Source organism: Silurus aristotelis (assembly GCF_946808225.1).
Source record: "Silurus aristotelis genome assembly, chromosome: 29".
Lineage (NCBI taxonomy): Eukaryota > Metazoa > Chordata > Actinopteri > Siluriformes > Siluridae > Silurus > Silurus aristotelis.
In genome coordinates this window covers 5,867,528-5,879,858 of record NC_139602.1, presented here as the reverse complement: position 1 = coordinate 5,879,858, position 12,331 = coordinate 5,867,528, and the positions used below count along the sequence as shown (strand labels likewise).

At 38.7% G+C, this 12,331-nt stretch overlaps 1 protein-coding gene and 1 pseudogene across 2 annotated transcripts in view; one reads left to right on the top strand and one right to left on the bottom strand.

The window, feature by feature from the left end:
• LOC310722600 (uncharacterized protein) overlaps positions 1-12,331 on the bottom strand; it is a 1,041,764-nt gene that overhangs the window by 239,673 nt on the left and 789,760 nt on the right. The gene's annotated exons all lie outside the window — the stretch shown is intronic.
• On the top strand, positions 2,769-10,714 carry LOC310722617 (tripartite motif-containing protein 16-like; annotated as a pseudogene). The gene is made up of 7 exons (XR_014538321.1): positions 2,769-3,374; positions 8,521-8,553; positions 8,981-9,076; positions 9,190-9,433; positions 9,613-9,796; positions 9,932-9,988; positions 10,109-10,714. The product of XR_014538321.1 is annotated as a tripartite motif-containing protein 16-like (transcript).

The window sequence follows — 12,331 nt, the reverse complement described above, 5'->3', positions numbered from 1 at the left end:
TCCCTTGCGTTCTCCTTTCAGCCTGTGTAGTTTCTCCTCTACAGCCTTTTCTGTGGGCTTTGGCGCCCTCTTTTGGTCAACACACGCAGCTGCGCTTTCATCTGCCATGTCATGTGACTTTAAAATCTTCCCCCAAAAAAGCTGTCACAATTCTTAATAGTGTCCACAGCTTCTAATCTTCTTATAAACACTCGTTTAAAAGAGTCACTGATTTATTTATGTCAAGCTCTATGACTTTCACTTGAAAGAACACTTACTGTCACTTTTAGACAATGGCTAATAGAGTCATGAAGAAAATATCAGAACTGTTCCACTGAAAGTTTCATTCAGCCACTGAATTACTCTCTATGTAGGCTACCTCTGGCTTTCTTTATATATTCTTTTGCTGCAACGTAGTTTTCTTCCGTATTGGTCTATTGTCTTTGTTAGCAGCTGCTAGCAGGTTTCCCTCAGATCCGCCCATTCGATTAGCTCGCGTCATCACAAGTGTCTTTTTCTTTAGCGATCTTCTCACGCGACTCGTCTTTCGGCTTCGTTGAGCAATCTTCTGAATTTACTCGTTTTTTTGACTATGTCGAGCCAGTCTTTTGACTTTGGATGTGAGTGCAACAAGCCGACTCACTAGTTTAGGACTTCAAAGTTCTTTTGTACTCAACACAAAATGTCAGTGAATAAAAGTCTTGAATCCAAAGTTCTTCATTTGTCTGTTTAATTATCAATCTCAAAACATAAAAATTTAAAACTTAGGATCTTTTCTTAAAAATGAACTGTGCAGCTCCATGTAGGTCAAAAGACTGTGTTGCTCCAGTCCAGTCCAGTGGCTTCTGACTGTTTCCCAGGGATTTATTTCTTTCATACTAAATCTAACAGCCAATCAAATTAAATTATACTAGATCACTGGCTAAATGTTTACATTCTAATTTCTACGTTTCATTTGCAACACAGGTTTTCCTCAGATTTTACAAAATAAACTCAAAATATTATTACTTCCATAGAAATGGCTTCAACACCACATATTAAACAGATTTGAAACTGTAATTTATTTGAACCAATATAGCTATTTAAGTGTGTTGTTCCTATTTGTAATTAATTCCCCCACATCAATAGCGATAAACATTTTAAACATTAATAAAAAATTAAAAGCTAAAATAAATATTTTTTAAATAATCTATTAGTCGGTTCTGACTATGAAATAGTGACCAAAAGTAAGTTCCAACTAGAGCCATAGCAACTTTAACCTACTTGTTGCAGTGATAATTGGCTTTCTTCGGATGGCTGATCACCTGGTCAGGCGCCTTCAAATAGATGTTGAGAGTGTCTTCTCTTTACATGATGGTAGAAGGAATTGTAGACTATCACAGAGCAACCAGAAATCAGGGCTACGACTGTGCTGTCTATTGATATGGCTCAATAACAATTTCAACGATAAAGTAATAAAAGTGCAGCAGATATCACATCGCCAAAGCATATTTAAAGGTAATAAAAGCAAAAGTAATACTTTCTGTGAAAATGGTGAAAAAGAAGTAAAAATGGCAGTCACTAGTACTGTATAAAATGACGTAGTTCAATCCATTCTCTAGCTGTAATAGGAAGGCCTATGAATATTTTTTCTTTTAATATATTCTATAATGTCTATGTGTAACCTGATGAACTGGGGTACATTTTACATTTATTATTAAATAATCGCTCTGGTCAGTTAAACAGTTGTTTACAATGTTTATAACATTTACACTCCTCTTTGTGTAACCAATGGAAATCCACGTCCTTATTCTGACACCATGAATAATGATGGAAATGGCGAAACATATCCAGGCATGGATCACGTATCAACTGCAGTTTTGAAAGGTTAATTTGTTTACACTTGTCTACTTTTCTCCTTAGCAATTTCACTAGCAAACGTTAGCTAATATTAGTTTGAATTGGGCAGTTGGTATGCTAGCTAATTTGAAGCAATGTGCAGCAGTTAATAACAGTATATTCATTTGTTAAAAATACTTAAACTTTGGAAAAATGCACCCTCCCCCCCTCTTTTTTTCCTTAAAAAAAACTTGGGGATTGCAGTGAATTTTTATATATAATTGACTATTATAGAATTTACTAGATATATAGATACGTTCCTTGCTTGATTTGTGAAACGTGTTGTATGTACATGCTTTAAACATAAAATAAAGATTTTTCTTAATGATTGATGTGAATGTATTTTCTTAGAATTAAAATGTTTGAAAAAAAAAAAAAAAAAAAAAACTTTCAAATGATTTTCAGATATATTTAAAAAAAAATATACAAGTGGGCAAAATAGTGTATATATAGAAAATATCTTTATGTAAATACATTTCAAAATATATATATTTTTATCGTATGGGTTTATGAGGTTTGCAAATTATTACAATATATTTTAATTTACATTGTACACAACGTCCTGTGTAAAACTTTTTTGGAATTGGGGTTGATACTGATATTGCAAAAGTATCAGGACACCTGATATTTTTTTCAACAACATGTGATTTTTGCCACAAACTGTTTGTACACAATTGTAAAGGACATCTTAGACTTAGACTTACTTTATTGATCCAATAAGGAAATTATTGTGTTACAGCAGCAGCAGGTTACACAAACAGTAATGTGTGTGTGTTTGGAGGAAAACAGAGCCCGAGTCCGAGTCAAAAAGGCACGTAGCGGAGCTGAGCACACGCGGACGGGCATGCGCACACGCGGACGGGCATGCGCACACGCGGACGGGCATGCGCACACGCGGACGCGCACTCTCTCTCTCTCTCTTTTTGTCTCTTTTTTCCTCAGTGTGTAAAGTGCAGAAAATGGCAGAGGCCAGTATTTCAGTAGATCAGGATCAGTTCAGCTGTCCAGTGTGTCTGGATCTCCTGAAGGATCCAGTGGCTATCCTGTGTGGACACAGTTTCTGTAAGATGTGTATTAATGACTGCTGGGATCAAGAGGATCAGAAAGGGGTCTACAGCTGTCCTCAGTGCAGACACACGTTCACTCCAAGGCCTGTTCTACACAGAAACAACATGCTGGCTGAAGTGGTGGAGAAACTGAAGAAGTCTGAAGTCCGAACTGCTTCTCCTGCTCACTGTTACGCTGGACCTGGAGATGTGGAACGTGATTTCTGTAGCGGAAGGAAACGCAAAGCCGTCAAGTCCTGTCTGAGGTGTCTGGCCTCCTTTTGTGAAACTCATCTGAAACCTCATTATGAAGTTGCTTCCTGGGAAAATCACAAGTTAATCAAAGCCTCTGGAAATCTACAAGAGAAGATCTGCTCTGAACATGATAAAGTGTTGAAGATCTACTATCGTACCGATCAAAGCTTTATCTGTTATCTGTGTATGACGGATGAACACAGAAGCCACCACACCGTCTAGTCTAAACAGGAAAACACTTTAGGTCAGCCTTTTGTGTGTGCGTGGACTGTATCATCCTGTGTATAAATACGTGTCTGCCACCTGCAATAAACTGAAGAGAGGAAACATTGCTACATTCTGTGTGCTGTGTATTTCTTCTTCCCTGAATTCAGAAAGGCACTACGGAGCATCACAGGTCGTATGGAAAATCTCTCCAAGTTTCGTTTTGGGCATGATAAAAATCTAACAGTTTTGATGTCAGAAGCGAGATACTTTCCGACAATATCCAGAGGGAGATCACGCATCAAGGAGAATTTAATGTATTCCCTTGTTTGCGGTGATTGTCCCGTTTGCCAGCTAATAGGGCTGCATGTGTGTTCGTGTCTTGGTTATGCATTAATTTTTTAATTAATGATAATTTCCTTTGGTGGGATGATTTCGTCCTTAGATGTAAGATGCAAGATTAGAAGACGTTTTTTACGGTCTGTCTAATATAGGCGATATTGTCTGAAGTATCCAAAAGAATCCACGATAATTTTTTATATGCCCGAAAAAAAATTGATAAATGAAAAATCTCTTGTTTTAAGAAAAAAAAAAAAGTCAGAAAAGAGAAAAGGAACTAAAGAGAAAAGAAACTAAAGAAAAACGGACATTTTGAAAAAACTTGAAAATTTTTCAAAAGACTTCAATCTTGTTTTGGCTTTAAAGTCTTTTTTTTTCTTCTAACTTACAAAATTTGTGATCCAATTGGAGAGACTGGATTTCCTTTTTGTTTGAAGACTGTGATCTCCCTGGTGCCTGCGCAGCTGTATTGTCTTAGTGTTATGTGTTTTGTGTATTGTCTGTGTATTAAGTGTTGTCAAGTCAAGTCAAGTCAAGTTTATTTGTATAGCGCTTTTCACAACAGACATTGTCTCAAAGCAGCTTTACAGAAAACAACAGTGAAGGTGAATGGTGTGCGTTTGTCCCTGATGAGCAGCCGTGGCGACAGTGGCAAGGAAAAACTCCCTTAGATGATATGAGGAAGAAACCTTGAGAGGAACCAGACTCAAAGGGGAACCCATCCTCATATGGGTGACATCAAAAGTTTGGTCATAAATCTTTCAACAATACAGAACAATTTGTGATCATCATAGATCCAGCATCAGCTTCTCCATGCCAGGGCCTTTAAACACTCGGCATCTACTTCTCCATGATCATCCATAGGTCCATAATCTTCACGAGGTGGGACGTGACTGGAGCTGGCCAAACCTCAGGAAGCCTCGGGATGGGGAGATGTGGGGTGTTGTGTGTCTGTTCTTTGTTCTGTGTAAAGATGATGGGTCATAACATTTCTCGCTTACTGCCGGAAGAAAATCCCAAAGATTTTAATTGTGCTGGTTTTTGGACTAATCCTTATTTAGATCATTTGGCATTATGGAGTGAAATTGTGTCACATCTAGATACTTTTTCCTAGAGATTTACATACTGCTAGAGGTTTCTGCTATGCTTCAGGTTAAGTTAACCCTTTATGCTCTGCACTGCAACAGGAAGTGGTGCATTCCAGCCTCAGCACTAAACTCAAGGAGGAGGTCCTAGGCAAAAGGGGAAGTTCATCTATTAGGGAATAGATAGAGTTCCAATTTCATGTCCTGTAACTCACCTTTTGCCTGTGATGACACCGACTGGTACAAATTTTTATAATAGCTTTACAATAATTCCAAACTCGCCTTTAAACCTTTTAGGAAGAGATATGATGCACAAAATGGGAATGGAAATTCTGTTTTTTTAAACCAATGTCTTACTGTCTTTTCCTTCTGTCCTCATGCTCTCAACCGAGCCACAGCCACATCCGGAAGATTTCTTTCAGGGTAGTACAGAAGTCGTGCCTGATGAACCAAGTTTAGGTGAAGTTAACCCTAAATTATGGGCCTCTCACAAAGACGAGGCAGGTTTAATCCAGGTAAAACCGTATCATACACTCATGAAAACACACCATCCGATTTTTGTTAAACAATATCCATTGTCGAAAGAGAAGAATGTTGGCATTGCTCCAGTTATTGACAATTTATTGTCACAAGGTGATTTGATCGAGACACATTCACCGTATAACACACCGATTAATCCTGTCTTAAAGGCAGATAAAAAATGCTGGAGGCTAACAAGATTTACGTGAGATTAATAAATTAGTTATTCTGTTAGCTCCTTTGGTGCCCGATGTAGCTACCATTGTTGATTCTATACCAGCGACTCACGAATTTTTTACTGTGATTGATCTTTGTTCTGCTTTTTTCAGTGTCCCTTTGGCCTCAGAGACGCAGACGCTTCTCGTTTTAACCTATAGTAGACGTCAATTCACCTGGACACGTCTTCCTCAAGGCTTTGTTGACTCGCCAGCCGTATTCTCTGCTGTAGTGCTCAGAACTTTGGCTGATATACACCTGCCGGAAACAACCTGCATTCTTCAATACGCAGATGACATCCATGTCACAGGACTGAGTACAGCTTGTGACTGGGTTTTCAAGACCTCTGACTGTGAAACAGATGCAGAGCTTCTTGGGACTGATGAACTACTGCCGAGCATGGATCCCTGACTGCGCACAGCATAATAAAGTTTTGCGTAGTGCTATTGATCACAAAGCTCCTCCATCACATCTCATTCTGTGGTCTCATGAAATGACTGACAGTTTTGCTGCCCTCAAGAAGGCTATACAGTCTGCTCCAGCTCTAGGTCTTCCGAATCATGCTAAGCCTTTTCACCTTTATGTGCACGAACGTGGTGGTCCGGGGATCCTAGCCCAGGAACACGGTGACAGATATCGCCCTGTTGCGTATCTTTCCAAATTTTTAGACAACATAGCACAAGGGTTGCCTTCGTGCTTGCGTGCAGTGGCTGCTGCGGCTCTGATGGTCCGGGATGCTGAGAAAACGGTGCTGTCACATCCTTTGATACTGTACACCTCAAATCAGGTAACAGCTATTTTATACAACCTCAACAAACAACATATGACAGCACAACGTAGATCTGGTTATGAAACTACACTCTTGGTAACGGAAAACTTAACTATTAAGCCTTCTTCTCAGCCGCATTCAGCTGTAGTAGCTCTGCGTGATCTGCTAGACGATATTGACTTAGATGGTTTTGATGGCGCACATGATTGCCTTAGACAAATTGAACGTGAGACCTCTTGTAGGCCCGATCTTTTAGATACGGCCCTGGAAGAGGGGGATTGCTTATATGTAGATGTTCATGTTCAGAACCTTCTAGTGTGTATTTATGTGGATATGCGGTTGTAAGATTACCTGATGTAATTTGTAAGCTGAATCATTACCATACACATCGGCACAAGCTGCAGAATTGGTCACACTTAGTGATTATATACACTGATTCTAAGTATGCTTATGGTGTTGTGCATGATTTTGATGAAACATGGAAGCAAAGAGACTTTAAAACAGCTGATGGAAAGCCCAGAGCACATTTTAATCTCATAGGCGACTTATTAAAAGCTGTTCAACTCCCTGCCAAAGTGGCCATAGATTTTACACATATGCACCTGTAGGAAATTTGACATACCTGTTGGTTATAGTTGACAGATTTAGTAAGTGGCCAGAAGCATTTGCATGTGCGACAGAGAATGCTAAAACGGTTGTCAAAATATTAACAAAAGAGATCATCTCTAGGTTTGGTATTCCTAGCGTGATTGAAATTGATAACGGCACACCTTTTGCTTCAAAGGTAAGACAACTTTTGGCTAAAAGTTTAGCAATTGATTGTTATTTTAATATTCCCTATCACCCACAGTCAGCTGGAGTGGTAGAGAGAACGAACAGAACCATTAAGGAGCGTGTTACTAAAGCCTGCATTGAAACAGGCCGAAAATTGGACTGTTGTTCTCCCGGTAGTACTCACAGAAATGAAAATAACCCTATCTTTAACAAAACTAACCCTATCTCTAACAAAACTAATCCTTTGAAAGTTTTATGTTCTAACCTTTCATGACCCCATGGGTCAGGAGACGCACTGGCATTTCTTTCTTAGGAACTTCTAGCCTGGAAGTGATGGTGGACGACTACGTTTCTGCCCTGGTTGAGAAATTGAATTCTATCAGTGCTGATGTTTCACTAACTCTTCCTCTGCCCACAGATAAGCCCACACACCCTTTTGTGCCTAATCAGCAGGTCCTGATAAGAAGTCTGAAGCCCATCAAGGTCGGTGAACCGAGTGTCTGGGTCCAGCGACTGTTCTAGCTGTAACCAGAACTGGAGTTCTGACTGATTATCAGCCACAGTGGATCAAAATAGCACCCACTTAATCTATGCATTAATTGGTCTGTTGGCCTAAGAAGCTAGCCTAAGTGAGTGTTCAGGGCTGAAACAGTTGAGAGCCCACGGAAAGATCTTTTCTTTTTAGTAGAAAGGGGGCCACCTCCGGGGTGAAGATCAAACTCACTTGACTGTTTAGTTTAGCGTACCCTGATTACCTGCTCTAGGTCTAAATTCTATAACTATATGTGCATAGATGTAACTAGACTCCGAATTTTTTTATTCTCTTTGAATACATTATTCAGAGAAGAAACTGTTATATATACCTTATATTACTGATTATAGATATACTGAACAAACAATGAGAAACAATGGTCTCATGATGTCTTGGAGAACGTGAAACAACTGCTGAACAAAGTTTTTGGAAAAGATTAAGAATTTGTTTACGAGTGTTGAACAATATTTTGTTTTAGGAATGATTCTTGTATGTTGTTGGAATTATACTATGTATGTTGATGACGATGGTAAGACAGGCCATAAAGGCCTTGATTTGAGTGGTGGTGATGAAGGATTATTTGCATGTTGGGAAAGAATGAAATGGAATCTGTATGTTTTTGTTTGTCTTTGTCTTTCAATTCGCAGTTTCTGTTCCCAGGATGAACAGCCTATGTTTTGGTGTGTGATGATAAATCATAAATGATTTAAAGTGGCCATTGTTAGTGTTAAAACTGTTTTCACACTATCTCACACACATTCCTTTGTCCATTCAGTGTCTATAGGATATTTACGATATTAGTCGTTAAGGTAAACAGAGAGTCTTACCTGGGCTCACAAATCTCTGACTGGTATATCCTCTAGTCTAAACAGGAAAACACTTCAGGTCAGCCTTTTGTGTGTGCGTGTTCGTGTGTGTGTGCGTGTCTCAGTTAAAGCCTACAGAACTGAACAACAGGTGAGAAATGCAGGTCTGATATATTTAGTCTGTTCATAGAAATTACATTATTCAATATTTATATCTAAAATCACAAAGTTTTATTCTACTTATTCAATCATTTTCTCTCAGTCTGATAAGTTTGATCAGTTCTGGCTCCTGATTTGTTGGAATGAAAATCTGGAAACTCACATTTAGCTCACAGTGCTGAACATTTAAACACCAGCATCCAGTCTTTTACTCTTCAATAAGCTGCTTGTTTCTAATCCTGTCCATCGTCGTCACTCCCAATGAAAATCTCAGCATCTTCAGCTCTGCTACCTCCAGCACCACCTCCTGTCTTTTACTCAATGCCACTGTCTCTAAACCATACAACATAGCAGGTCCCACCACAGTCTTTATCATCTCATACACCATCAACTATAATATGTATTTTATTTGTCCTCAGACTGAGCTGAAGGAGGAGCAGATGAAATTCCAGCAGAGAATCCAGGAGAAGCAGAAGAAGGTGCAGAAGCTTAAACAGGATGTGAACATTATAAAGGTGAGCAGTGAGCAGAGACGGAGCTGCTCCTAGAAACACACACAACATGGACATCGAGTCATTTAGAGTCCTAGTAAGAGTGTGTGTGTGTGTGTGTGTGTGTGTCCTAACAGCTCAGTGCACAGACAGCAGTGGATGAAAGTGAGAAGATCTTTACTGAGATGATCAGCTCCATGGAGAAAAAGCGCTCGGAGGTGACGAAGCTGATCAGAGATCAGGAAAAGGCTGAACTGAGTCAAGCTGAACAACTCCTGGAGCAACTGGAGCAGGAGATTTTTTGATCTTCAGAGGAGAATCACTGAGCTGGAGCAGCTTTCACACACACACAATCACATCCATTCCCTCCAGGAAATAAAGGTACATTACATCCACATTTCCAGGAGGAATATGAAGGTTACAGGTTCATTGGATGTTTCTTAGACTTCAAGAATCCCCATAATTTTAGATTATAGAAAGAATCTGTTATAAGATTCTATATAAAACTTTACAATTATTGCATTCCTTCACTTCATTTTATTCCTAATTGCTGTATGCAGGTTTTAGCCTCCAGACATCAGAGTCCCAAAACCGACAGACCAAATGTTCCAGCTGATGTGTGTGAAGATTCACTCAGCATCAATGTCAATATCTCATTTGATGCAGTGAGGAAATCTCTCTCTGACCTGAAAAAGAGACTTGAGGAATTCTGCCAGGAGGAATTTATCAAAATCCGTGAACATGGTAAGAGGATCCGTTCCTGATAAAGTGCATCATGTGATCTACACACATTTCTGATCGACACACAAGCAATGATTTACCCAAATCTCTCTTTTTATTTGGTTGTAAAATCAATCCATTTTATGTCTTTATTTACAGCTGAGAACATTCAGATTTTACTTTCTGAACCAAAAAGCAGGGACGAGTTTCTGAAATGTATGTGTACAACACACACACACACACACACACACACACACACACACACACACACACACACACACTTTACATAAATATTCTGTGATTAATATCTGATGTTCCTGTTGTTCATGTTTTTAGATTTCTGTGATCTGACTCTGGATCCCAACACAGTAAATTATTACCTCATTCTGTCTGAGAAGAACAAAGTGGTGACACGCAGTGAGACAAAGCAGCCGTACTCTGATCATCCAGAGAGATTTGACTCCTACTGGTTGCAGGTGTTGAGTAAAGAGAGTGTGTGTGGACGCTGTTACTGGGAGGTGGAGTGGAGCAGTGAGAGTAATGTGTTCATATCAGTCTCATATAAAGATATCAAAAGGAAAGGACTGGGTGATGAGTGTGCGTTTGGACACAACAATCAGTCCTGGAGTCTGCAGTGTTCTTCTTCTTCTGTTTATTTCTGGCACAACAACATTAAAACTGATCTCAAAGTTCCATCATCCACCAGAATAGGATTGTATGTGGATCACAGTGCAGGAACTCTGTCCTTCTACAGCGTCTCTGATACGATGAAGCTCCTCCACAGACTCCACACCACATTCACTCAGCCTCTATACGCTGCATTCATGTTTGACTTTTGGAAACCAGGATCATCTATGAGGTTGTGCAGACAAAAAAAAATAGTTGGTGTTTTATGGTCTGTAATTTGGAGCTGAAAGAAACATGTGCTAGGAAATAAAAAAAAAAGTGATTTGTTTGTATCATTGTAGATACAATTTAAAGATTTAAAAATTATAATTATGCTTTGGTAAAATATATAAATCTATTTTTCAACTTAAAATGTCTATGTAGGTGGTGGTATTTAAAAAAGGATCGAGATGAACTGTATTGTAGTTCTGTCTTTTTTGCCGAATGTCCTCCCTGAGACGCCTTAAAACCTGGCAGTAGAACTCTATTCATGGTCTGGTCACTTAATTAATGAACTGGAATTGAGTTGGGGATTTGGTCAGGATTAATGGTGTCCTCAATGTGGAGAAATACAGTCAGATAGCAAACATGCTGTATAGCCAATGTCATTAAGAAGTTTCTTCAACGTAGAGAAGAACAAGGAGTCCTGGAAGTGATTTGGGTGGGTTTGAGCCCCACAGTGCCCTAATCTCAATGTCATAGAGTCCACCTTGGATTACATGAAGAGATAGAAGGATTTGACCTTCATAAAATATCTAAAAATGTTTACAAGAACCTACCTGGCGAGTTCATTCAATATCCTTGTGTATGTGGACCTAGAAGAATTATTGCTGTTTATTGCTAATTTCCGTCTCTTTCGATTCGTTGACAAAAATAACATCAAATCTTTTCAAGCATTTAGACTTTGCAGTATTGTCTTATGTCTACCTACAACTTTTGCACAATTTTATATATTTTATATATCGTATATATGTCGTATATTTACTGTTTCTGTAAACATAAAAAAATACCGTCATTGGAATTCACATACACCTGTAAATACAAGTACCCACAATGCAATCTGTTTGCATCCAAGTCCTTTTGGTTAAAGAGCTAAATACCTAATGCATCGCTCTAGTCATGTCAATAGTCCCTCTTATCTGATGTGCTTATCAATATTTAAAAATCTCTCCAAACCTTTACAGCATAAAGGAACTATTATAAAATAAGTTTCCCACAATCTTATTTATTTCCAGGTGAGATTTTACCTGATTGTACTTTAGCTGTAAAATGGGTGTTGGTTTTTTTCTGGAAGATTGAGCAATATTGATGGTTAACAATGGTAAAAAATTTTGAAGTTTTGAGCTCATATAAAATAGTCGGTGTGTCACGATGTGGAGATAAAAAGATGAATGAGTTTATCAGTGCATGTAATGTAATGAACATTTTTACTCTGAGGTGACGTAGTGAATTCCAAACCACAAAACCCTCCATACGTCAATTCATTTTGTAAATTGAAGAAAAGCCCAAATAATAATCAATTATAATTTACTGTGTCGGGATCCAGATTCAGATCACAGAAATCTATACACATGAACAATAGGAACATTAGATATTAATCACAGGATATATTTATGTGAAGTGTGTGTGTGTGTGTGTGTGTGTGTGTGTGGTAGTTAAAACTCGTCTCTGCTCTTTGGTTCTGAGAGGAAAATCTGAACGTTCTCAGCTGTGGAGACAGAAATAAAATGGTTTGATTTTAAACCCAAAATAAATCAGATATTTGAGTCCACTAGAGGGCAGATTTTCTCAGCTTTAAAACAAATCCATTCCCATCAGCAGTTCATCATTAACTGTGCAGTGATTTGGTGCTCAGGAATGAAGACCACCACCTCGACTTCACTCTTTTACAGC